We start from the raw sequence: 25189 nt of genomic DNA, 5'->3' as shown, positions 1-25189 counted from the left end.
ATAATGTGATAGGAAAGTGGTACAGCTACACTGGGATGTTCTAGTGGTTTCCAAAAAAAAAAGTTTTATTTTTAAAAATAGGATGAAAATATACACATATACATATATGTAACAAACATAAAAAGAAATGTAGGGGGGCTTCCCTGGTGGCGCAGTGGTTGAGAGTCCGCCTGCCGATGCAGGGGACGTGGGTTCGTGCCCTGGTCCGGGAAGATCCCACGTGCCGTGGAGCGGCTGGCCGCTGAGCCTGCGCGTCCGGAGCCTGTGCTCCGCAGCGGGAGAGGCCACAATGGTGAGAGGCCTGCATACCGCAAAAAAAAAAAAAAAAAAAAAGAAAAGAAATATAGGGGACTGATGAACACTAAGTTTAGAATTCTTTTAACTGCTTTTTTATTTAATTTGTTTTTATTTTTTAACTGAAGTATAGTTGAGGTACAATATTATATATGTCACAGGTGTACAATATAATGATTCACCATTTTTAAAGATTATACTCCATTTATAGGTATTATAAAATATTGGCTATATTCCCTGTGTTGTACAATATATCTTTGTAGCTTATTTTATACCTAATAGTTTGTACCTCTTAATGCCCTCCCCTATGTTGCCCCTCCCCCCTCCCCTCACCCCATTGGTAACCGCTAGTTTGTTCTCTGTATCTCTGAGTCTGCTTCTTTTTTGTTATATTCACTAGTTTGTTGTATTTTTTAGATCCCATGTATAAGTAATATCATAGAGTATATGTCTTTCTCTGTCTGGCTTATTTCATTTAGCATAATACCCTCCTAGTCCATCCATGTTGCTGCAGATGGCAAAATTTCATTCTTTTTTTTTTTTTTAACATCTTTATTGGAGTATAATTGCTTTATAATGGTGTGTTAGTTTCTGCTGTATAACAAAGTGAATCACTTATACATATACATATGTTCCCATATCCCCTCCCTCTTGCGTCTCCCTCCCACCCTCCCGATCCCACCCCTCTAGGTGGTCACAAAGCACCGAGCTGATCTCCCCGTGTGATGGAGCTGCTTCCCACGAGCTATCTATTTTACATTTGGTAGTGTATATATGTCCATGCCACTCTCTCACTTCGTCCCAGCTTACCCTTCCCCCTCCCCGTGTCCTCAAGTCCATTCTCTACGTCTGCGTCTTTATTCCTGTCCTGCCCCTAGGTTCATCAGAACTTTTTTTTTTTTAAGATTCCATATATATGTGTTAGCATATGGTATTTGTTTTTTGCTTTCTGACTTACTTCACTCTGTATGACACACTCTAGGTCCATCCACCTCACTACAAATAACTCAATTTCTTTTCTTTTTATGGCTGAGTAATATTCCATGTGTATATGTGCCACGTCCTCTTTATCCATTCATCTGTCGATGGACACTTAGGTTGCTTCCATGTCCTGGCTATTGTAAATAGTGCTGCAATGAACATTGTGGTACATGAATCTTTTTGAATTATGGTTTTCTCAGAGTATATGCCCAGTAGTGGGATTGCTGGGTCATAGGGTAGTTCTATTTTTAGTTTTTCAAGGAACCTCCATACTGTTTTCCATAGTGGCTGTATCAATTTACATTCCCACCAACAGTGCAAGAGGGTTCCCTTTTCTCCACACCCTCTCCAGCATTTATTGTTTGTAGATTTTTTGATGATGGCCATTCTGACCAGTGTGAGGTGATACCTCATTGTAGTTTTTTTGTTTTTTTTTTTTTTTGTGTGTGTGGTACATGGACCTCTCACTGCTGTGGCCTCTCCTGTTGCGGAGCACAGGCTCCGGATGCACAAGCTCAGTGGCCATGGCTCACGGGCCCAGCCACTCCACGGCATGTGGGATCTTCCCGGACTGGGGCACGAACCCATGTCCCCTGCATCGGCAGGCGGACTCTCACCACTGCACCACCTGGGAAGCCCTCATTGTAGTATTGATTTGCATTTCTCTAATGATTAGTGATGTTGAGCATCCTTTCATGTGTTTGTTGGCAATCTGTATATCTTCTTTGGAGAAATGTCTATTTAGGTCTTCTGCGCATTTTTGGATTGAGTTGTTTGTTTTTATGATGTTGAGCTGCATGAGCTGCTTGTATATTTTGGAGATTAATCCTTTGTCAATTGCTTCGTTTGCAACTATTTTCTCCCATTCTGAGGGTTGTCTTTTCGTCTTGTTTATGGCTTCATTTGCTGTGCAAAAGCTTTTAAGTTTCATTAGGTCCCATTTGTTTATTTTTGTTTTTATTTCCATTCCTCTAGGAGGTGAGTCAAAAAGGATCTTGCTCTGATTTATGTCAAAGAGTGTTCTTCCTATGTTTTCCTCTGAGGGTTTTATAGTGTCTAGCTTACATTTAGGTCTTTAATCCATTTTGAGTTTATTTTTGTGTATGGTGTTAGGAAGTGATCTAATTACATTCTTTTACATTAGCTGTCCAGTTTTCCCAGCACCACTTATTGAAGAGGCTGTCTTTTCTCCATTGTATATTCTTGCCTCCTTTATCAAAGATAAGGTGACCATATGTGTGTGGGTTTATCTCTGGGCTTCCTATCCTGTTCCATTGATTTATATTTCTGTTTTTGTGCCAGTACCATACTGTCTTGATTACTGTAGCTTTGTAATATAGTCTGAAGTCAGGGAGCCTGATTCCTCCAGCTCTGTTTTTCTTTCTCAAGATTGCTTTGGGTGTTCGGGGTCTTTGTGTTTCCATACAAATTGTAAAATTATTCTTCTAGTTCTGTGAAAAATACCAGTGATAGTTTGTTAGGGATTGCATTGAATCTATAGATTGCTTTGGGTAGTATAGTCTTTTTCACTATGTTGATTCTTCCAATCCAAGAACATGGTATATCTCTCCATCTATTTGTATCATCTTTAATTTCTTTCATCAGTGTCTTATAGTTTTCTGCATACAGGTCTTTTGTCTCCTTAGGTAAGTTTATCCCTAGGTATTTTATTCTCTCTGTTGCAATGGTAAATGGGAGTATTTCCTTAATTTCTCTTTCAGATTTTTCATCATTAGTGTATAGGAATGCAAGAGATTTCTGTGCATTAATTTTGTATCCTGCTACTTAACAAATTCATTGATTAGCTCTAGTCATATTCTGTTAGCATCTTTAGGATTCTCTAAGTATAGTATCATGTCATCTGCAAACAGTGACAGCTTTACTTCTTCTTTTCTGATTTGGATTCCTTTTATTTATTTTTCTTCTCTGATTGTTGTGGCTAAAACTTCCAAAACTATGTTGAGTAATAGTGTGAGAGTGGGCAACCTTGTCTTGTTCCTGATCTTGGTGGAAATGGTTTCAGTTTTTCACCATTGAGAATGATGTTGGCTGTGGGTTTGTCATATATGGCCTTTATTATGTTGAGGTAAGTTCCCTCTGTGCCTACCTTCTGGAGAGTTTTTAATCATAAATTGGTGTTGAATTTTGTCAAAAGCTTTTTCTGTATCTATTGAGATGATCATATGGTTTTTATCCTTCAGTTTGTTAATATGGTGTATCACTTTGATAGATTTGCATATATTGAAGAATCCTTCCATTCCTGGGATAAACCCCACTTGATCATTGTGTATGATCTTTTTAATGTGCTGTTGGATTCTGTTTGCTAGTATTTTGTTGAGGATTTTTGCATCTATGTTCATCAGTGATATTGGTCTGTAGTTTTTTTGTGACCACTTTGTCTGGTTTTGGTATCAGGGTGATGGTGGCCTCGTAGAATGAGTTTGGGAGTGTTCCTCCCTCTGCTATATTTTGGAAGAGTTTGAGAAGGGTAGGTATTAGTTCTTCTCTAGACGTTTGATAGAATTCGCCTGTGAAGCCATCTGGTCCTGGGCTTTTGTTTGTTGGAAGAGTTTTAATCTCAGTTTCAATTTCAGTTCTTGTGATTGGTCTGTTTATATTTCTGTTTCTTCCTGGTTCAGTCTCGGAAGGCTGTGCTCTTCTAAGAATTTGTCTATTTCTTCCAGGTTGTCCATTTTATTGGCATATAATTGCTTGTAGTAATCTCTCAAGATTCTTTATATTTCTGCAGTGTCAGTTGTTACTTCTTTTTCATTTCAAATTCTGTTGATTTGAGTCTTCTCCCTTTTTTTCTTGATGAGTCTGGCTAGTGGTTTATCAATTTTGTTTATCTTCTCAAAGAACCAGCTTTTAGTTTTATTGATATTTCCTATTGTTTCCTTCATTTCTTTTTCATTTATTTCTGATCTGATTGTTATGATTTCTTTCCTTCTGCTAACTCTGGGGTTTTTTTCTTCTTCTTTCTCTCATTGCTTTAGGTGTAAGGTCAGGTTGTTTTTTTGAAATTTTTCTTGTTTCTTGAGGTAGGATTGTATTGCTATAAATTTCTCTCTTAGAACTGCTTTTGCTGCATCCCATAGGTTTTGGGTCATCGTGTTTTCATTGTCATTTGTTTCTAGGTATTTTTTGATTTCCTCTTTGATTTCTTCAGTTATCTCTTGGTTATTTAGTAGTGTATTGTTTAGCCCCTGTGTGTTTGTACTTTTTACAGTTTTTTTCTGGTAATTGATATCTAGTCTCATAGTATTATGGTCAGAAAGGATACTTGATATGGTTTCATTTTCTTAAATTTACCAAGGCTTGATTTGTGACCCAAGATATGATCAATCCTGGAGAATGTTCCATGAGCACTTGAGAAGAAAGTGTATTCTCTTGTTTTTGGATGGAATGTCTTATAAATATCAGTTAAGTCCATCTTATTTAATGTATCATTTAAAGCTGTGTTTCCTTATTTATTTCATTTTGGATGATTTGTCCATTGATGGAAGTGGGGTGTTAAAGTCCCCCACTATTATTGAATTACTGTCAATTTCCCCTTTTATGGCTCTTAGCATTTGCCTTATGTATTGAGGTGCTCCTATGTTGCATAAATATTTACAATTGTTAGATCTTCTTCTTGGATTGATCCCTTGATCATTATGTAGTGTTCTTCTTTGTCTCTTGTAATAGTCTTTATTTTAGAGTCCATTTTGTCTGATATGAGAATTGCTACTCCAGCTTTCTTTTGATTTCCATTTCCATGGAGTATCTTTTTCCATCCCCTCACTTTCAGTCTGTATGTGTCCCTAGGTCTGAAGTGGGTCTGTTGTAGACAGCATATATATGGGTCTTGTTTTTGTAGCCATTCAGCCAGTCTATGTCTTTTGGTTGGAGCATTTAATCCATTTACATTTAAGGTAATTATCAATATGTATGTTCCTGTTACCATTTTCTTAATTGTTTTCGTTTGTTTTTGTAGGTCTTTTCCTTCTCTTGTGTTTCCTGCCTAGAGAATTTCCTTTAGCATTTGTTGTAAAGCTGGTTTGGTGGTGCTGAATTCTCTTAGCTTTTGCTTGTCTGTAAAGGTTTTAATTTCTCTGTCGAATCCGAATGAGATTCTTGCTGGGTAGAGTAATCTTGGTTGTAGGTTTTTCCCTTTCATCACTTTAAATATGTCCTGCCACTCGCTTCTGGCTTGCAGAGTTTCTGCTGAAAAATCAGCTGTTAACATTATGGGGATTCCCTTGTATGTTATTTGTTGCTTTTCCCTTGCTGCTTTTGATATTTTTTCTTTGTATTTAATTTTTGATAGTTTGATTAATATGTCTTGGCATGTTTCTCCTTGGATTTATCCTGTATGGGATTCTCTGCATTTCCTGGACTTAATTGACTATTTCCTTTCCCATGTTAGGGAAGTTTTCAACTATAATCTCTTCAAATATTTTCTCAGTCCCTTTCTTTTTCTCTTCTTCTTCTGGGACCCCTATAATTCGAATGTTGGTGCATTTAATATTGTCCCAGAGGTCTCTGACACTGTCCTCAATTCTTTTCATTCTTTTTTTTTTATTCTGCTCTGTGCTAGTTATTTCCACTGTTTTATCTTCCAGGTCACTTATCCGTTCTTCTGCCTCAATTATTCTGCTATTGATTCCGTCTAGAGAATTTTAAATTTCATTTATTGTGTTGTTCATCATTGTTTGCTCTTTAGTTCTTCTAGGTCCTTGTTCAACGTTTCTTGTACTTCCTCCATTCTATTTCCAAGATTTTGGATCATCTTTAGTATCATTACTCTGAATTCTTTTTCAGGTAGACTGCCTATTTCCTCTTCATTTGTTTGGTCTGCTGGGTTTTTACCTTGCTCCTTCATCTGCTGAATATTTCTCTGTCTTCTCATTTTGCTTAACTTACTGTGTTTGGGGTCTCCTTTTCTCAGGCTCCAGGTTCGTAGTTCCCATTGTTTTTGGCGTCTGCCCCCAGTGGGGGAGGTTGGTTCAGTGGGTTGTGTAGGCTTCCTGGTGGAGGGGACTGGTGCCTGTGTTCTGGTGGATGAGGCTGGATCTTTTCTTTCTGGTGGGCAGGGCCGCATCCGGTGGTGTGTTTTGGGTGTCTGTGAACTTATTATTATTTTAGGCAGCCTCTCTGCTAATAGGTGGGGCTGTGTTCCTGTCTTGCTAGTTGTTTGGCATGGGGTGTCCAGCACTGTAGCTTGCTGGCTGTTGGGTGGAGCTGGGTCTTAGCATTGAGACGGAGGTCTCTGAGAAAACTCTCACCAATTGATATTACATGGAGCCAGGAAGTCTCCGGTGGTCCAATGTCCTGAACTTGACTCTCCCACCTCAGAGGCTCAGGCCTGACACCAGGCTGGAGCACCAAGACCCTGTCAGCCACATGGCTCAGAAGAAAAGGGGAAAAAAAAGAAAGAAAAGATAAAATAATTAAAAATTTTAAATTATTAAAATAAAAAAGTAATAAAAGAAGAGAGCAACCAAACCAGTAAACAAATCCACCAATGATAACAAGCGTTAAAAACTATACTAAGATAAACATAAAATTGAGAAACAAGTCAGTTGCAGACAGCAAATCCCCAGTCTACAGTTGCTCCCAAAGTCCACTGCCTCGATTTTGAGTTGATTCATTGTCTCTTCAGGTATTTCACAGATGCAGGTAAATCAAGTTGACTGTGGGGATTTGATCCGCTGCTCCTGAGGCTTCATGGAGAGATTTCCCTTTCTCTTCTTTTTTCGCACAGCTCCTGGGGTTCAGCTTTGGGTTTGGTGCCACCTCTGCATGTAGGTTGCCCTCAGGCTTCTGTTCCCACCCAGAAAGGACGGGGTTAAAGCAGCAGCTGATTAGGGGGCTCTTGCTCATTCAGGCTGGGCCAAGGGAGGGGTACGGTAGTTATAACTGGAATGCGGGGTGAGCCTGTGGCGGCAGAGGCGCGTGTGACATTGCAACAGCCTGAGCTGCGCGTGTGTTCTCCTGGGGAAGTTGTCCCTGGATCATGGGACCCTGGCAGTGGCGGGCGTCACAGCCTCCCGGGAGGGGAGGGGTGGATAGTGACCTGTGCTTGCACACAGGCTTCTTGGTGGCGGCAGCAGCAGCCTTAGCGTTTCATGCCCGTCTCCGGTGTCTGCACTGATAGCTGCGGCTCACGCCCGTCTATGGACCTCGTTTAGGCGGTGCTCTGAATCCCCTCTCCTTGCGCACCCCTAAACAATGGTCTCTTAGGCAGTTCCAGACTTTTTCCCGGACTCCCTCCTGGTTATCTCTGGCACACTATCCCCCTTCAGCCTGTGGTTATGCCGCCCACTCCAGTCCTCTCCCTGGGCTCTCACCTCCGAAGCCGGAGCCTCAGCTCCCAGCCCTGCCCTCCCTGGCGGGTGAGCAGACAAGCCTCTCAGGCTGGCGAGTGCTGGTCGGCGCCAATCCTCTGTGCGGGAATCTCTCCTCTTTGCCCTCCGCACCCCTGTTGCTGTGCTCTCCTCCACGGCTCTGAAGCTTCCCCCTCGCCACCCCATGTCTCTGCCAATAAAGGGGCTTCCTAGTGTATGGAAACTTCCTCCTTCACAACTCCCTCGCAGAGGTGCAGTTCCCATCCCTATACTTCTGTCTCTTTTTTCTTTTTTCTTTTGCCCTAATCAGGTATATGGTGAATCTCTTGCCTTTTGGGAAGTTTGAGGTCTTCTGCCAGCGTTCAGTAGGTGTTCTGTAGGAGTTGTTCCACATGTAGATGTATTTTTGATGTATTTGTCTGGAGGAAGGTAACCTCCACGTCCTACTCCCTCGCCATCTAGAAGGTCTCCCCCCCTTTTTTTTTTTTAATTGAGGTGCAATATACATAACTTAAAGTGCACCTCAGAGATGTAAATACCATTTACATATGTATATACCCATTTTTATCATCACCCAGGTTAAGATATATTTTGTTTCTTTTTAAATTAAATTAAATTTATTTACTTATTTTTGGCTGTGTTGTGTCTCCGTTGCTGCACGCGGGCTTTCTCTAGTTGCGGAGAGTGTGGGCTGTTCTTCTTTGTGGTGCACAGGCTTCTCATTGGGGTGGCTTCTTTTGTTGTGGAGCACAGGCTCAGTAGTTATGGCATGCGGGCTTCAGTAGTTGTGGCACACGGGCTTCAGTAATTGTGGCTCGCAGGCTGTAAGGCGCAGGCTCAGTAGTTGTGGTGCACAGGCTTAGTTGCTCCACGGCATGTGGGATCTTCCTGGACTAGGGCTTGAGCCCATGTCCCCTGCATTGGCAGGCAGATTCTTAACCACTGCACCACCAGAGAAGTCCCTCATTCTTTTCTTTTTTTTTTTAATGGCTGAGTAGGATTCCATTGTGTGTGTGTGTGTGTGTGTGTGTGTGTGTGTGTGTGTGTGTGTGTGTATCACATCTTCTTTATCCATTCATCTGTTGATGGACACTCAGGTTACTTCCATATCTTGGCAATTGTATATAATGCACTATGAACATTGGGGCGCATGTATCTTTTTGAATTAGTGGGGAAGGGGTTGTATATACATCCAGGAGTGGAATTGCTGGGTCATATGGTAGTTCTATTTTTAACTTTTTGAGAAACCTCCATCCTTGTACACTGTTGGTGGGAATGTAAATTGGTACAGCCACGGTAGAATTCTGGTAACTTCTGAAAGGGAGAAGAGGATATAATGAAGGGAGTGCTCAGGGGTGGTGAGGTGTGTGATACTATCTTAAAGCTTTTTTGCATCTCTGAAATACTGCATAAGAAATAATAAAACACACACCCACAAATGCATTTTATATCAAATTTCAAACGTTTAAAAACCACTCACCCATCAAATTGTGCTTCCAGACTAACTTATTTTGTATAAGTGATGGAATAAAGCTTTCCCCCGCCCTCTCTGTTTAATTGAATGTTTTCCAGTGTTGTACGGTGAGCTGTTCAAAAATATTAAACTGTCACTAAAAACCTTGTTTTATATTATTTTATAAAACGAGGCAGTGGAGTGTACTTTCAGATTTTAAAGCAATTTCAAACTTAATACATGTTGCAAATGTAGTACAAAGAATACTAGTATGCCATTTATTTACCCAGATTAATAAATTTTTTAAAATTTAGTTTATTTATTTTGGCTGCGTTGGGTCTTTGTTGTTGCACACGGGCTTTCTCTAGTTGCTGCGAGTGGGGGCTACTTTTCGTTGCAGTGCGTGGGCGTCTCATTGCGGTGGCCTCTCGTTGCGGAGCTCGGGCTCTAGGCATGCGGGCTTCAGTTGCTGTGGCACGCGGGCTCAGTAGTTGTGGCTCACAGGCTCTAGAGCACAGGCTCAGTAGGTGTGGTGCATGGGCTTAGTTGCTCCATGGCATGTGGGATCTTCTCAGACCAGGGCTCGAACCTGTGTCCCCTGCACTGGCAGGTGGATTCCCAGCCACTGCACCACCAGGGAAGCCCTGGATTAATAAATTTTTAACATATTCCCACATCTGTTTTATCATTCTCTCTCCTACAAACACACACACACACACACACACACACACACACAGCCCTTTTCCTAGAGGTTTTGAGAGTCAATTGCATGCATCACGTCTCTGTACTACTTAACACGTCAGTGTTTATTTCTTGAGAACAAGGACGTTCTTATGTCACCATAATACAGTTATCAAATTCAGGAAATTTAACATTGATGCAATACAGTCCATATTCCAGTTTCAGCAGTTATCCCAGTAATGCCACTTAGAGCAATTTTCTTTAGATTTAGATCCAGTCCAGGATCATGTGTTGCATTTATTTGTCATTTCCTTTTTGATCTGTCCTTTCTCCCTCAATCTGAAATGGGTCTTCAGCCTTTCTCTTTCAAGACCCTGACATTTCTGAAGACCTCAGGCCGGTTGTTTTTGCAGAGTGACCCTCAGTTTAGTTTGTCCATTGCTTCTGACAAGTGGATTCAGGTCACATGCTCTTGGGCCCAGAAGACATGCTGTATCCTCCTCCGTGCCCAGTTTCGGGAGGCATGGGGGGCTGCAGCTGTGTCCTCCAGTGGGAGGTTTTTGAGAGCCATGATCTGACTGAAAATGAGGGATGAATCAAACGGAGATTATTTAGACCTTTCAGGGTGATGCCTCCCAAGTTGCTCTGAAAAAGTCATCTCGCTGGGTGAGCGGGCCTGCTCTTTCAGCTGTGAGGCACTTTGGTGCCCCAGAAGGGACTCTGCTCGGTGGCAGGAGCTGCAAAAGCCATCATGTCCGTGTGTCTGGCGTGGGGCCCCCTGGGGCATGAAGAGCTAACACCCACCAGGCCACCGGGATGATTGCAGACTGTCGCTGTTTGCCCCCGGTTCTCCTTTGACAATGTGATATTTGTGATTTGTGGCTTTTCTGAGATTTCCCTTTTTCCCGTACGAAATGAAGACAGTCTTTCTCCTAAGCCAGGGCCGGGCTGCCCATCATGCATTGCCCAACCCAGACTGGGACAGTGGCCTCTCGGAGAAAAACAGGAAATTAGAACATATGCAGTGGCCACGTCTCGGCTAAATCTTGCGTTTCTCAGTGGTTCCATGTGGCTTGAATAACGGTAATTTTCCTTCCCAGAGTAAAATACCCAACCTAATTCAGATGTATTTTATTGGGTAATGGTTTATTTCAGTGAGTTATTTAGTGTCTAGCACTATTGTAAGCACTTTCACAGACTCACTTATGCAAATCATTCCACAGATTTTTACTGGGCAGGGAGCACATGGTGTCGTCAGGGCAGGCGTGATGCTCGGGTCCGTGGTTTGTGGGTATGTGGGCACTTTCTGAACCTTAGACCATAGCCGGGCTTTGCCCTCCAGAAGCATAAGGCCTGTGGGTAGCAAATAGAAACATGGACTCATACACCGTGCGAGGCTGTCGGAGGGGCCGAGGACACCAGGAAAGGGAAGGCCTTGTTGGGGGGGCGGGGAAAGGTCATGTAGAGGAGATGCTCCCTCAGCCGAGTCTTGAGGGACAGAAAGTGTTTGCCAAGTGGTGGGGGGTGGGGACATTTGAAACAGAGGGACTGTTGCAGAGAGTCGGGGGATGGCAGGTGAGGGTTGGCTCATGGGGGTGTCGGAAATGGGAATGAAGGTTCGAGTGAAATTGGAGAAGACCTGGGGTATCTGCTGCATCAAAGCGTTCAGGGAATTTATGCTCGAAGTGCCAGGGGTGTCCTGATTAGATTCTGTGTGTTGGAGCAGGGTTTCTCAAACGTGAGGGAAGAACAGGCCCTCACTTGACCTTCTGAGGAGGTGGGAAGCCTGGGCCCCCCACCAGCCCGTTCACCCCGGCCACTCTGAGGACGGGCAGCACTGACCCCAGGAGGGCAGAACCGGGAGACAGAAGAAAGCCAGGGAAAGTAGGGCCTCGTTGAAGTCACGGAGCCACTGGCTTGGCCCCCTGGGTCCCCTAATGGCTTTCACTGCTCAGTGATTGTTAAGTTTTGATTTTGAAATACTTTCAAACTTCAAGAAATTTGCAAGAATGGTTCAGAGAACCCCCATTTACCACTTACGCAGATTCACCAATTTTAATCAATTTTCCCAACTGCGTCCTCTATAGCAGGGGTCCCCAACCCCCAGGCCATGGACCAGTAGCGTTCCACAGCCTGTTAGGAATGGAGCCACACAGCAGGAGGTGAATGGTGGGAGGGCGAGCAAGTGAAGCTTCATCTGTATTTACAGCCGCTCACCATCGCTCGCATTACCGCCTGAGCTCCGCCTCTTGTCAGCATTATGGTGAGGTGTGTAATTATTTCATTATATATTATAATGTAATAATAATAGAAGTAAAATGCACAATAAATGTAATGTGCCTGAATCATCCCGAAACCACCCCCCAGCACCCCCAGTCCGTGGAAAAATTGTTGTCCACGAAACCAGTCCCTGGTGCCAAAAAGGTTTGGGACCGCTGCTCTATAGCATGTTTCTTTCTCTAAGTCCAGCATCATGTGTTTTTGGAGGTTCAGGTCTCTTTAAATCTGGGAATGATTCCCCAGCCTTTCCTTGTCCTTCATGACATTGATATTTTTGCAAACTCCAGGCCAGTCCTTTATCGAGTTCGTGTGATGTTTCCTTATGACTGGTTTCAGGTTCCCTGCCTCCTGTTGGGATACCCCGTAATTGATGTTGTATTCATCTCGAGTCTGGAGGAGCACAGCATCTCTCTGCCCTCAGTGGGGTATTCATCTTGCTCACCTGGTCCTGGTGTGGTCTAGTTTCTCCACTGTTTGATTACTATCATTCCTCTTGCAATTAATGTGCCATCTATAAGGAGACGTGACTGTTTATTCTTAAGCCAATTTGAATTGGGTTTTCTGTTGCTTATGACATAAAAGCTCCTCACTGATTCAAGGGCCTATTTATATTGTGGGATTAATTGCTCATTACCATGGGGAAACAAGCAAGGGATTATGATGAGAAAAATCAGAGGAGTTTCTTAAAAGCTCTAATTGTGGTCAGACGGGAGCAGAACTGGACCAAAGTGCATGGGTATCCTGAGAGGACTTGTCCTCCGGTGACACTTCTTAGTCTTTGAATTTATTTTGCAAAGGCTAGACAAAAAAAAGATTCTCTAGTAATACAAATTACATCCTCGTTTAAAATAGATTTATCATTAGTTGCACTGAGTAATATAACATTTTAACTTATTTGCAAATAAGTCTTACAAATTTTTTGCAAATTTGCAACAGTTTGCAAAGTAAGTCTTTTGTTTCCATTTTTGCCTGGAAATTGTAAGTTATGCTCACAAAGAATATTGGTTATTTACAGGGACATAGAAATTTTATTCAAAATATGTTTGTGTATTTTTTCTGGATTTTATATTGGCAAATATGTTTCCTTTAATTGTGAATTCCATACCAAATGAGCAGCATTCCTAAGAGAACTAGTGAACCAGTCTCTGAGACAAGGATTTGTGTAGAAGTCATTAACTGGGAGGTGATCTCAGGAAAGTGGGGACAGGACACAGGGAAGGGCGAGCAGCCGTTAAAGTGTGTTGTGCATGCGTGTGTGTGTGTGTGAGTCTGTGATTGTGATTGTCTTGGTTTGGGTGCCCCCAGAAGCAGACTCTAAGATAAGGATTCAAGTGCAGATAGTTTGGGGGGACGGTTTTTTATAAGGACCAAACTTTAATATTTCAAGGACATCCCAAATGCATTCCTGGTGGGCGTCACAGAAGCTTCCATTCACACCAGCATGGCGAGAATCAAGAACTCTGAAAGTTAGAGCAGTTACCTCTTTGGATACATAAAAACAGCATATTAAAGTGGGTCACAGAGTACAAATAAGGAGGCATTCAGCAGAGCAGAAACAAGCAGCAGGCTAATTGTCCTAACAAGAGGGCAGGGGAGGTCCTGGAGCTCACAGGCCCAGAAACAGTCAAAAAGAAGTGCAGGCATGGCTTTGGGCTACTTCTCATTACAGCTAGTCAGAGGAAACCGAGGTTTAGGTCTCCTGTGGCTGCAGCTGGATCTCACAGCAAAGAGAACCTTTGGTTACTTGTCACAAGGAGGCCAAGCAAGGAGAGAGGGGTGAGGTTTAGGCAGCGATGCTCACCCTGGCCAACATCTCTGCGTGAGCTCTGAGCCCGTCCTCTGGTCAGAGGATGTGAAGTGAGAAAGGAAAGGTGAAGGGGTGTGTCGTCAAGCCAGCTCCCACCCTAGGGCGACTAGAGCCTGATCTCACGGGGACCCTGGGAGACAGCGCAGGACGGCGCCTGGGAGCTGCCCGATCTGGGCGGTCCGGGAGCCGGGTCCGGGGAGGCATCGCTGTTGCGCCAGGCATCACATGCCTTCAGAATCTCACCTGCCAGCGGCTGCCCACTTAGGCCGCGTCACCTTGCTGGTCCAGGTTTGCGGTGTGGCCGGAAGTGACAGTGTGCAAATGTCAGGTGTGAAACACCACGAGGATGGGGGTGCCAGTGAGGAATGTTCTCCTTCTCTACTCTTGTGGGAGCTCCATTCTGGAGGGGACAGGGCCGGTCTGCACGCACATCACTGCTGAGGTTGGAACATCAGGCTGGAAACAGATTGAAAAGGGGCCGTGAATACTCACCCAGGGAACATGGACATTAGGTTCCTAAAAACGGGCTGCAGTGCAGCAACAGGAAGCGGGATGCTGGAAAGGGCCGTGCCCTTGAGGTGGACCCGCGGGATGAAGGGTAGCAGACACACAGTGGGGACCACAGATAGCAACAAGATGCCCAGAACATTGAGGATGCCTCGGTCCAGGGCCTGAGTGGATGTGGGGAGTGGGGAGGAAGATGACTGAGGTTTGGACAAGAGACCCCGCAGGACTGGGGGTGATTGATGGGAACAGTGAAGTGGGAATTCAAGCCTGGTGTTGTCATTAAGAGACGGGAGCGCGGACTTCAGGGGAAAGGAATGCTGAGTGGAAAGTCAGCGTTTCAGAGACAGAAACCAAAAAGGAGTGCTTCTTGTTGTAATGTTTTGTAGGCAGATCTTTCTGAGTTCAGAAAAGGAGGTGGGGGAGGAGTAAGAGGACCCGACAAACACTTTTTAGTTTGGTTTTGCTTTTTTTTATTCCTAAATTGGAAGCGGACAAAACAAAGAGCTGTGATCCAGAGATCATGCGTGAGCCTGCCAGCTGAGTGATTGACTTCTGCCCACTCTCTTTGTACACCTCAGTGAAATCATAGAGGGATAGAAAATCATCAAAAATAGGGAGCAGGGGGCTTCCCTGGTGGCGCAGTGGTTGAGAGTCCGCCTGCCAATGCAGGGGACACGGGTTCGAGTCCCGGTCCCGGAAGATCCCACATGCCGCGGAGCAACTAGGCCCATGAGCCACAACTACTGAGCCTGCGCGTCTGGAGCCTGTGCTCTGCAACAAGAGAGACCGCGAGGGCTTCCCTGGTGGTGCAGTGGTTGAGAGTCCGCCTGCCGATGCAGGGGACACGGGTTCGTGCCCAGGTCCGGGAAGATCCCACATGCCGCGGAGCGGCTGGGCCCGTGAGCCATGGCCGCTGAGCCTGCGCGTCTGGAGCCTGTGCTCTGCAAAGAGAGGCCGCGATAGTGAGAGGCCCGCGCACCATGATGAAGAGCGGTCCCCACTTGCCGCAACTAGAGAAAAGCCCTCGCACAGAAACGAAGACCCAACACAGCCATAAAATAAATAAAAATTAAAAAAAAAAAAATAGGGAGCAGGAAGGAAAAGGAAGCACTCGAGCGCTGAGAACAGGGTCCCTGGAGAAGACGCGGTTAAAATAGAAGCTTCCGGCTGTAGGGGAGCCTCGTGTTTGTAGATGGAGGAGCCTGTGATGCCATAGCAGGCAGGTGAGATGAGGCTGTATGGGTAAAATCCCTCTGTAGGTCAAAATACCACACACCAATTGGGTCGCTGTCCTGACAGCGTTGGGTCGATAGCTCTGGTATAGCCAGACTCCTCACCCTATGATCTGGGTTAGGCCAAAGGGGATTATGAGTAGCATGGTCTGGCCCTGCACTGAAGCAGACATAGACTATCTTCCCGGCTTTGACGAAAACACTTTCGGCCTCATGGAGAAAAGCAAAAGTATAAGGCCTTCGGGAAGATGAAAGCATTCACCTCTAATCTTCCCCTTTGTTGGGGACCTGTTACAGCCACCCAAAGAGAGGGAGGCCTTGTTTTACCAAGATAAGCAGCTCGGGTGGATTCTCAGGCATGTTATCCAGTGTTCTGTTATCTACAGTAACTCGAGGTCAGTAGAAGCTGATTACAGAGGGTCATAGAATATCCCCAAACCCTAAGCAAGTGTGCGTATAGGGCCTTGATCTCAGACACAGGGCAGAGGTATTTGTCAGTGCGTACCGGGAGTGTTTGGACCTCGGCAGTGAGGATGCTGGGAGGAGAAGGGCAGCTGGTTTAGGATGAAGACAGGATTGGGGGAGGAACCCAGGGTGGTAGACCCATAGTGAAGGGGTTTCAGGATAGCTGGGGAAGGAGAGAAGGCAGAGGAGAAGCAGGATGGCTGGGCTGCTTTGAAGGAAAGAACATGACCTTGTAAACTGGGATTAGAAGCTAGAGAGAGATTAGGAGGCCCTAGGGCTGTTGAATCCAAGCTTGTCTGTTTTCTCCAAGTGCCACAAGGGTGTAACTCAGGTCACTTGGGACTGAGCCTTACGCACCTGCAAATGAAGGTCAGGTGAGGGTGGGAGAAGCTCCGAAGCGGTGGTGGAACCCGTGTGCATCCTTTCGTGGGCCATAGGATGACCCAGTCTGCCCTCTGGTAGTGTCCTTAGCCCCACTCTAGCCTCATCCCTCCCCATGGAAGGAGAAGCCTACGGGGTCAAAGGCTGTGCTGACCCAGAGCCCGCATCCCCCGATGCCTCTTACTTCACATACACGTTCCTTGGAATCCCTGTCCTCACGCCCCACACCTGCTGGCCCTGCCTGTGCAGACTTCCCCCACATCCCTCCACCCGAGGGCTGGCTCTGCTTCTGGAGACGTAGTTATTACATTTCCATAGGCTGCGGGTTTGGGAGGGAATGCGAGATGGACAGGGCTTGGACGGGAAGGCTGGGGTGTCCACCAAGCTGTTCCAGGGAAAAGAAGGGTGACAAGCCAGGGAGTAGGTTCAGGATGGCCCGTGTCCCCACAATCAACACAGAATACTGAAGAGTCTGAACATTTAACATTGCAACCAGGCTTTCCAAGTCCTCCTAATTTCAATTTGTTGTGGTAGAAGAATAGAACCCATTTTAGTTAACAACGTCTTGTCGTCTTGATGTATAACTTAAAAAAATTCAGACATAAAGTATCTGAGTCTCCATTTGTCCTCTTGCCCTGAAAATACTGGTGTCTGCCCAGCATGCCCTTGAAGGCATGAGAGCCCGGACACGGTCAATGGCACATTGACTGCCCTGTCCACTCAGACCATCCGTCCGTGAGTCCATTTGACCCCATTGCCTTTGATTTCTTTTTCCAGGACCCTGACCCCAACGCTGTCATTATGACCCAAAGCTCTCTCCTCAGATGTGTGTGTGTCCCCACCCGCCAGTACTCCCGATGGAAAAGGGTGATCCAGCTGCCCCCCTGCCCCCTTGGCCTCCATGCTAACTGTGCCTGCCTGTCTGGCCTCTGTGCCCTAAGCCTGGGTCAGACACCTGACCAAGAGGATAGGAGGGGTAGACCACTGAGAGGAAAGCCCTGAGCTTTAAAGACAGCCTGCAGAGCCGGCAGAAACTGTGTGGTACTTGTAGCTTGTGCCAAACCGAGTAACATGAAACTGGATTTGTGAAATGCCCCAGTCGTCTGTGCTTGTCTCTCCCAGCAAAAGCTGCAAGTGCCCTTGGCCAGCTGAGAGACAGACTTTTTAAACACGCCCGAACTTCGGAGGCACAATTTCAGACAAAAACCACCTTTTTGGTGATGGCAGCAGACATCACTGAGAAACTTACTGACCTCTGTGGGTTTCCATGACTCTTTTGCAGACACATAAAATAATAAATTATTTTGGAGAGCAACTGTTTATACCTATATGCACCTCCCTTGATAACACGGATTCTGGCTGTGAGATAGTATTAATACATGTTGATGGGGCACTTACTCTGTACAGAAGGTATCGTGGTATTTCGTTACTTTGGTGTTGGACGGTGCGCTTCTGCTTAGCATCCCACGTGGAATCTGTGGGCTTAGAAGGAGGGTATCTCCAGAGGAGGCTCAGCTGTTCTCCATCCCACTTCTTCTCCATCCCCTTCTAAGAGGAAGGATGGGAATTTTAAGGGTCTACTCCCCGTAACACATGAGGCACGTGTGTGCACAAACACGGAGAAGCCCACTTGCTCGGTCAGTTATGTTTCATTGGGAGTTTGGCATCTTTTCTGTGGATTTCTTTCGTTTTGTGGTCTCAAGTGAAGCTGTGCTAGCTTGGACACACACCTGGAGACCTCCTGAGGATTCTGTTGGTGCAGAAATGAAAGAGCTGAGGAACATGAGTGGCCGAGGATGCAGAGAGAACAGTGGATCTGTATGTTATAGAGAGAGGAGAGGCTTCCAGATCACAGACTCCACAGGAAAAATCCAGTCGCAGGGAGAACACATGGGCTCCATAAGCCAATGTTCTTATGTTTCAAGGTGGTATAAAGAACGTTTCTTCCAGCATGTTGTGTGGGTCGACAGCATGGAATGCACGTTCCTGGCCTTTGAGCTTGCCTTGTCGTTCCCGAAGCTGTGTTCTTCCTATCGTCTTCTGCTTGGATGAAACCATTCCTTTAAAACCCTCCCTTTCAGCCTCAATGACACGTGTGTAAAATCTCATGCACTTACTTTTCCAGCACTTATTGAGCACATACGTGCCAGGCACTGTGTACGGTACTGGAGAGACTACTCCGAATAAGGCATGTGAATCCCCGGTGTCTGTGGGCTAAACGAAGCTCTTCTCTTCTTCAACCTTTAGAACACGGCACCTTCTAAATCTAAAAGAACAGACTGAGCGTATAGCTTCCTTCAGTGTTCCTGATGGTACCATTTAACGTGGTGAAGGTGATAGCCAGAAATATTTCATGTCTTACTAGGGACAAATAATGTGTTTTCATGGAGAAAGCACTGGTTTCAGTCTGGAGATCCCGTTTCTTACTTTTGCTCTCTTGTATGACTTCCGTGTATGAAGAATCAAATAAAAGCAACCTCTTCAGAGACCTTGTGGTGGAGAATGGGTGAAGTGGGTGCAGTGGGAGCTGAAGCCAGTTCTCTCTGCTCACTAGAGCTGGTTGTTAAATTTTCGTGAATTCTACAAGCCCGCTGCTGTCACATTGGTAGCTTGAAATTGGCCCCGACGGGAGTATTTACCCGACAAAGGAGGCAAATGATAAAACTTGGAGCTTTCATTTCCCAGGAAGCCAGCTGTTGGACATTTTCCAGCATATCACTGATTAAAGGGGAAGATAAATATTCTGATGATGAAGTGGAAAGTTTGGAAAGATGTCAGCATGTGAAAGATCAAAATGACGGAGAAAGAAGCAAATTAGTCCGTGAAATTCCAGGCACTCTCCACCCTAGTTTATTACATAGTGATGACGTCATTTTTTTTCTTTTCCTTCATAGAGGCGGTTGTCATGACATTTTAACCTGGGACTGTTTTATTTCATTTTATTTCATTTCAGTAAGAACGCTGAACATGAGTTATGCTCTGTTAAAGAGGACATTTTTCTGTAGCCGTTTGGACTTGGTGTATGTTCTTTACTCTTTTGTCAGCTAATGACATAGGTTGTTACTAAACAAACCAAAAAATATTAAAAGAATAAATGGTATGGAGTTTGGAATTATAATAACCCATTGCCGGGGTATTCCTTTTTTATATTGATTTTTATTGGAGTATGGTTGCTTTACAACGTTGTGTTAGCCTCCACTACACAACAAAATGCATCAGCCATACACATACAGGTATCCCCTCCCTTTTGGACTTCCCTCCCATTTAGGTTACCACAGTGCATTAGGTAGAGCTCCCTGTGCCATACAGTATGTTCCCATCAGTTGTCTATTTTATACATAGTATCAATAATGTATATGTGTCAATCCAAGTCCCCCAATTCCTCCCTCCCACCCCTTACCCCCTTGGTATCCATACATTTGTTCTCTAAGTCTGTCGTTTCTGCTTTGCAAATAAGATCGTCTATACCATTTTTCCAGATTCCACATATATGTATTATTATATATTTGCTTTCCGTTTCAGACTTACTTCACTCTGTATGACACTCTCTAGGTCCATCCACGTCTCTGCAAATGACCCACTTTCCTTCGCTGGGGTGTTGCTTGAGTACTCTCAGAGGCCCTGAGGAGAATCACTTTCACTTTTCTCACTGATTTTCTAAGAAATACAAAATATCCAGTAATGTAGCCAATTCATAATGAAATAGATAAAGTTGCACCGAACATAGTTTGTGATAGATCCAAACCTGATGTTACATTTGTTTGTAGTTTTTGAAAGTGAAAAATACTTGGTCTGAGAAATATTTTATGCTGGTAGACGAAAACCTGACAACAGCTAAAACTACACAGTCGTGTTTGTTATTGACTAAGACTTTACGGAAGCATCAAATAATCTTGCAAGATATATAGTCAAAATTTAACACAGGAAAATTGGGACAACTCCATAGAAATAATGAGAATAACCACAGCCACCTTACAGGGCAGGGACTTTAATCAGTAGCATTTCATGAAGACAAAATTCTGTTCGATCAATCACAGCTCTGATATAAAGTTTACAAGGAACAGAATTCCCTAAAAACTAGTTTCCATAAATTTAAAATTAAATGGGTATTCATATGGAAAAATAAGGACTTTAAAACCCCTGCTTTCCACAGAGAAAGGCAATCACAGATTAAAAAAAGAAAAAAAAAAAACCCTGCTTTACACCATACACATAACTTAATTTGAGATGGATCATAGGTCTATGCATTAAAGCTAAAACTATAGAGGCTTCCCTGGTGGCGCAGTGGTTAAGAATCCGCCTGCCAATTCAGGGGACACGGGTTCAAGCCCTGGTCCGGGAAGATCCCACATGCCGCGGAGCAACTAAGCCCATGCGCCACAACTACTGAGCCTGCGCTCTAGAGCCCGTGAGCCACAACTACTGAAGCCCGCGCACCTAGAGCCCATGCTCCCAACAAGAGAAGCCACCGCAATGAGAAGTTAGAGCACCACAACGAAGAGTAGCCCCCGCTCACTGCAACTAGAGAAACCCCGCGTGCAGCAACGAAGACCCAACATAGCCAAAAATAAAATAAAATAATTTTTTTTAAAAAAGCTAATATTCAATAGCTTTAATTTCTTATGTTAGAAAAGAAGGTACAAAATTAAAATAGGACAGAAGAAAGTTTTAAATAGTCGTCTGCACTGTATAAGAAACTGATTAAGGAATTAAGATGGCTTAATGGAGTTTGCTCCAGAAAATACTTTCTCCATGAAAATGATCGATATTGGTATAATTCCAATGAAAATATTTGTGCTTATTAACCACTGAGTTAAAACTTCCTTGAAGACACAGAGACCAGATTAAAATAAGGTAAAAACATCTTTACAACAGTCCACAGCTCTTATCAGAAAAGCCGACTCAATTCCATTTCTTTTAAGTCAGAAACTTAAATTTTTTTTTTCTTTGACCTCACCGCGCAGCTTGCCGGATCTTAGTTCCCTGACCAGGGATGGAGCCCGTGCCCCCTGCAGTGGAAGCGCGGAGTCCTAACCACTGAACTGCCGGGGAAGTCCCAGAAACTTAATTTTTTTCAAAGAGAAGAGGTCCACCCAGGCAGCAGAGCCCACACACACCTTTGGGATCGTGATAGAAGACGGGGAAATGTGTCTTTTGCCTGTCCTCCTCAGCCCACAACTGAAGCATCTTCCCTCGGATGGTCCAAAGGCCTCCCTCTCTCATACTCACTTAGGAAACCCCCACCAGTGGAGACATCTGCAAGTTCTGTTCTGGCTTAATGGAGCTTTTCCTTTATCAGTGTGTGCTTTATTCCAAGATCTTTGCTTTTTTAATTGAAGCATAGTTGATTTACAATGTTGTGTTAGTTTTAGGTGCACAGCAAAGTGATTCCGTTGTACATATACATGTATATGTTCTTCTTCAGATTCTTTTCCATTGTAGGTTATTACAAGATATTGAATATAGTTCCCTGTGCTGTACAGCCGGTCCTTGTTGGTTATCTTTTATATATAGTAATGTATATCTGTTAATCCACAGATAATTTGTGGATTAATTTATCCCTCCCCCCCTCCTTTGGTAACCGTAAGTTTGTTTTCTATGTCTGTGGGTCTATTTGTTTTGTAAATAAGTTCATTGTGTCATATTTTAGATTCCACATATAATTTATATCATATGATATCTTGTCTTTATCTGGCTTACTTCACTTAGTATGATAATCTCTAGGTCCATCCATGTTGCTGCAAATGGCATCATTTCATTCTTTTTTATGGCCGAGTAGTATTCCATTGTGTGTGTGTGTGTGTGTGTGTGTGTGTGTGTGTGTGTGTGTGTGTCTTTATGCATTCATCTGTCAATGGAAATTTAGGTTGCTTCCATGTCTTGGCTATTGTAAATAGTGCTTGTGAGCATAGGGGTGCATGTGTCTTTTCGAATTGGAATTTTCATCTTTTCTGGATATGTGCCCAGGCATGGGATTGCTGGATCATATGGTAACTGTATTTTTAGTTTTTTAGGGAGCTTCCATACTGTTCTCCACAGTGGCTACACCAATTTACATTCCTACGAACAGTGTAGGAGGGTTCCCCCGAGATCTTTGAATTCAACATTTGATAAGATGATGATAAACAGCTTGAAGTTCTACTTGCTTTGGAGAACTCATGGTCATCTTTCTGAAGCTCTTCTGGTCAAAGCATATCTGATGGAAGGGAATATACATCTATCCACCTGCTCAAGAAGAGGGGACCCTTATCGTCAGGATACAAGATGCCCTGGACCCTGGCACTGCCAGGCCTGGTGGGAAGTACAAAGCCATCAGCCTGAGGCTGAGATTCAAGACTCTCCCCTCCCCCATCCCCCCCACCCCCATGGTCCAAAGGCTTCTCATATCTGCTCACTCAGGGTATCTGCTCCTCATTAATTAAGCTGGCATGTGGCTCACAATCCAGGTTTCATGGGTAAGCACGTACCCTGTGACTCTCAGCTCAGAAGGTTCTCCCTCATCTGACAACAGCCAGTGAATTACTAGCCTGGGTCATATGACATCACTAGGTCATCCAGTCAGCTGAGAGAACCGAATGGGCAGAATCACCGCCCTCTGCACGTCAGGCAGGAGCTGGGCATGGCAGGTGCTTTACGAGGGGTGTGGTAGGTCAGGCAGGGTGTCTGGGTACAGAGAGCAAACCTGTGGGCACTGTTGAACTGGAGGAGCTCACATCCCAGCCAGAGAGCCATGGCCATTCTGGGATGACAGCTCACTGTGACAGAGAAGCTAGACACCCACATTTTAGGCAAAATGTCCTGATATTTTTGAGCCGCCAGGTGTGGCAGACACTGTCAAGACCTTCCCGTATCCCTTGGGTGTTTGGCATTTCCACGCGTGGTGCCCTGATTTCCAACTGCCAGCTTTGCCCAAGGGCTCTCTTCGCCCCAAGAGCCCACTTCGCCGGCACCAGGCATATGTTGGAGGTGCTGGTGACCCAAGACCCCCCGGGGGGGAGTCACAAAAATACCCCTCAGGTGGGCCCACCTGAGCCACGGTCTACACTGGCTCTCAGAGTTCCCAACCCAGCCACCCACGCTGGTTGCTTGCTTGGTGAAGCCCTTTGTACTGCTGCCCTTCCTCCCCTGTGTCACATCCCCTCTGTCTGACCAGCGTGTCCTGAAGTCACCTCTCATAAACGACTGGGACATGAATTTTTAAATTGTTAAAATGTGCGTTGCTTTGTCTGTTGTATCTGCAGTGTAGACTCCATCCAAGAGCCGCCAGGTTATAAACCTCCAGTTAAAATTAACCACCAATGTAGACCCTTTTACCATCGTGGCCAGAGAACTTTGGGAAGCAAAGCTCTAAACTCAGGTGCTCATGTGTTGACAGTAAATCTGGGGGAGCCCTGGAGGGTGTGGCTTCCCTCCGTGGTGTCCTTTGGGTTCAGGGCCAATGTGGCTTATGGGGCTTCATTGTACGTGTGGTCTCTGCGCATGAGTGCCGGGTGTGACCACTGACTACATGGCGCTTTTCAAGTGAGGAGGTTAAAAGACACATACTTCTGGGCTTCTCTGGTGGCGCAGTGGTTGAGAGTCTGCCTGCTGATGCAGGGGACACGGGTTCGTGCCCCGGTCCGGGAAGATCCCACATGCCGTGGAGGCTGCAGAGCCTGTGCTCCGCAACGGGAGAGGCCACAACAGTGAGAGGCCCGCGTACCGCAAAAAAAAAAAAAAACAACAAACAAAAAAACCCCACATACTTCTGAGAATGACCTTGTGGGGGGTCACCCCCCCTCCCTTCTCAGCCCTGTTCCAGGCGGGCAGAGTGCAGCAGCCCTGAGGCCTGAGAAGCTGTTGCCCTGCAGGGACAAGGGGCAAGGAGAAGGAGGCGGGAGGCTAACTCTTGGATGGCCGGAGGGGTAAAATGAGGGCATCGGGTGGGAGGTAAGAGAGGCAGTTTCCCATCCGAGGGAAGGGGGAACTTCCAACAGCAGAGCTGCCCACCTATGTCCAGGGCACGTTCATTGCCTTTGGTGGAGATATCCACACCTGGGCTTCCTGGGCAGTGGCAGAGCTTCTGCAGCGTCTCTGTGAGACATCTGTTTTCCAAAGACGAAGGGGATGGACCTCCCCTGGAATTTGTTACAGGCCAATCCTGTGAGTGGCAGAAATGCACAGTCTCACCTGTGAGCACCTTCCTAAAAAAAGAAGAAAAATTATTTTATTATCCTTGCTTACTTTTGTGAAAGTCAAGACAAAGAGCATTGTTCCTAGTTCTATTTAAAAGCAGTTATCAAGGGCTTCCCTGGTGGCGCAGTGGTTGAGAGTCCGCCTGCCGATGCAGGGGACACGGGTTCGTGCCCCGGTCCGGGAAGATCCCACATGCCGCGGAGCGGCTGGGCCCGTGAGCCATGGCCGCTGAGCCTACACGTCCGGAGCCTGCGCGTCCAGAGCCTGTGCTCTGCAACGGGAGAGGCCACAACAGTGAGAGGCCCACGTACCACAATAAAAACAAAAAAAAGTTTAACGATTGAGAGATAATCGGTGCTGGGCAGTGATACAAGATGCTCAAAGAACAAATTTTAAATTTACATAACTTGAATTGTCAAGGCAGAGGCTGGAATAGAGATTTTCTATTCCACTTGTAAAATCCGTGATCATACAAAGATAATTATGGAAATATTCAGAGACCTTGCCTGGATCCAGACACAGAACCGCCCCACTGGCTTTTACCTCTTAGTAAAGATGAAAAGCATTCAAAAGAGGGAGGACCTGCCATCCTCGGAGCCACTCA

General features: G+C 45.1%; 1 protein-coding gene across 1 annotated transcript in view; it reads left to right on the top strand.

The window, feature by feature from the left end:
• Positions 1–25189, top strand: part of RIN2 (Ras and Rab interactor 2) — a 219659-nt gene that overhangs the window by 92695 nt on the left and 101775 nt on the right. The gene's annotated exons all lie outside the window — the stretch shown is intronic.

Source organism: Phocoena sinus, chromosome 15 (assembly GCF_008692025.1).
Source record: "Phocoena sinus isolate mPhoSin1 chromosome 15, mPhoSin1.pri, whole genome shotgun sequence".
Lineage (NCBI taxonomy): Eukaryota > Metazoa > Chordata > Mammalia > Artiodactyla > Phocoenidae > Phocoena > Phocoena sinus.
The sequence above is the reverse complement of the archived record's forward strand: the minus strand, read 5'-3'. Positions and strand labels throughout refer to the sequence as shown.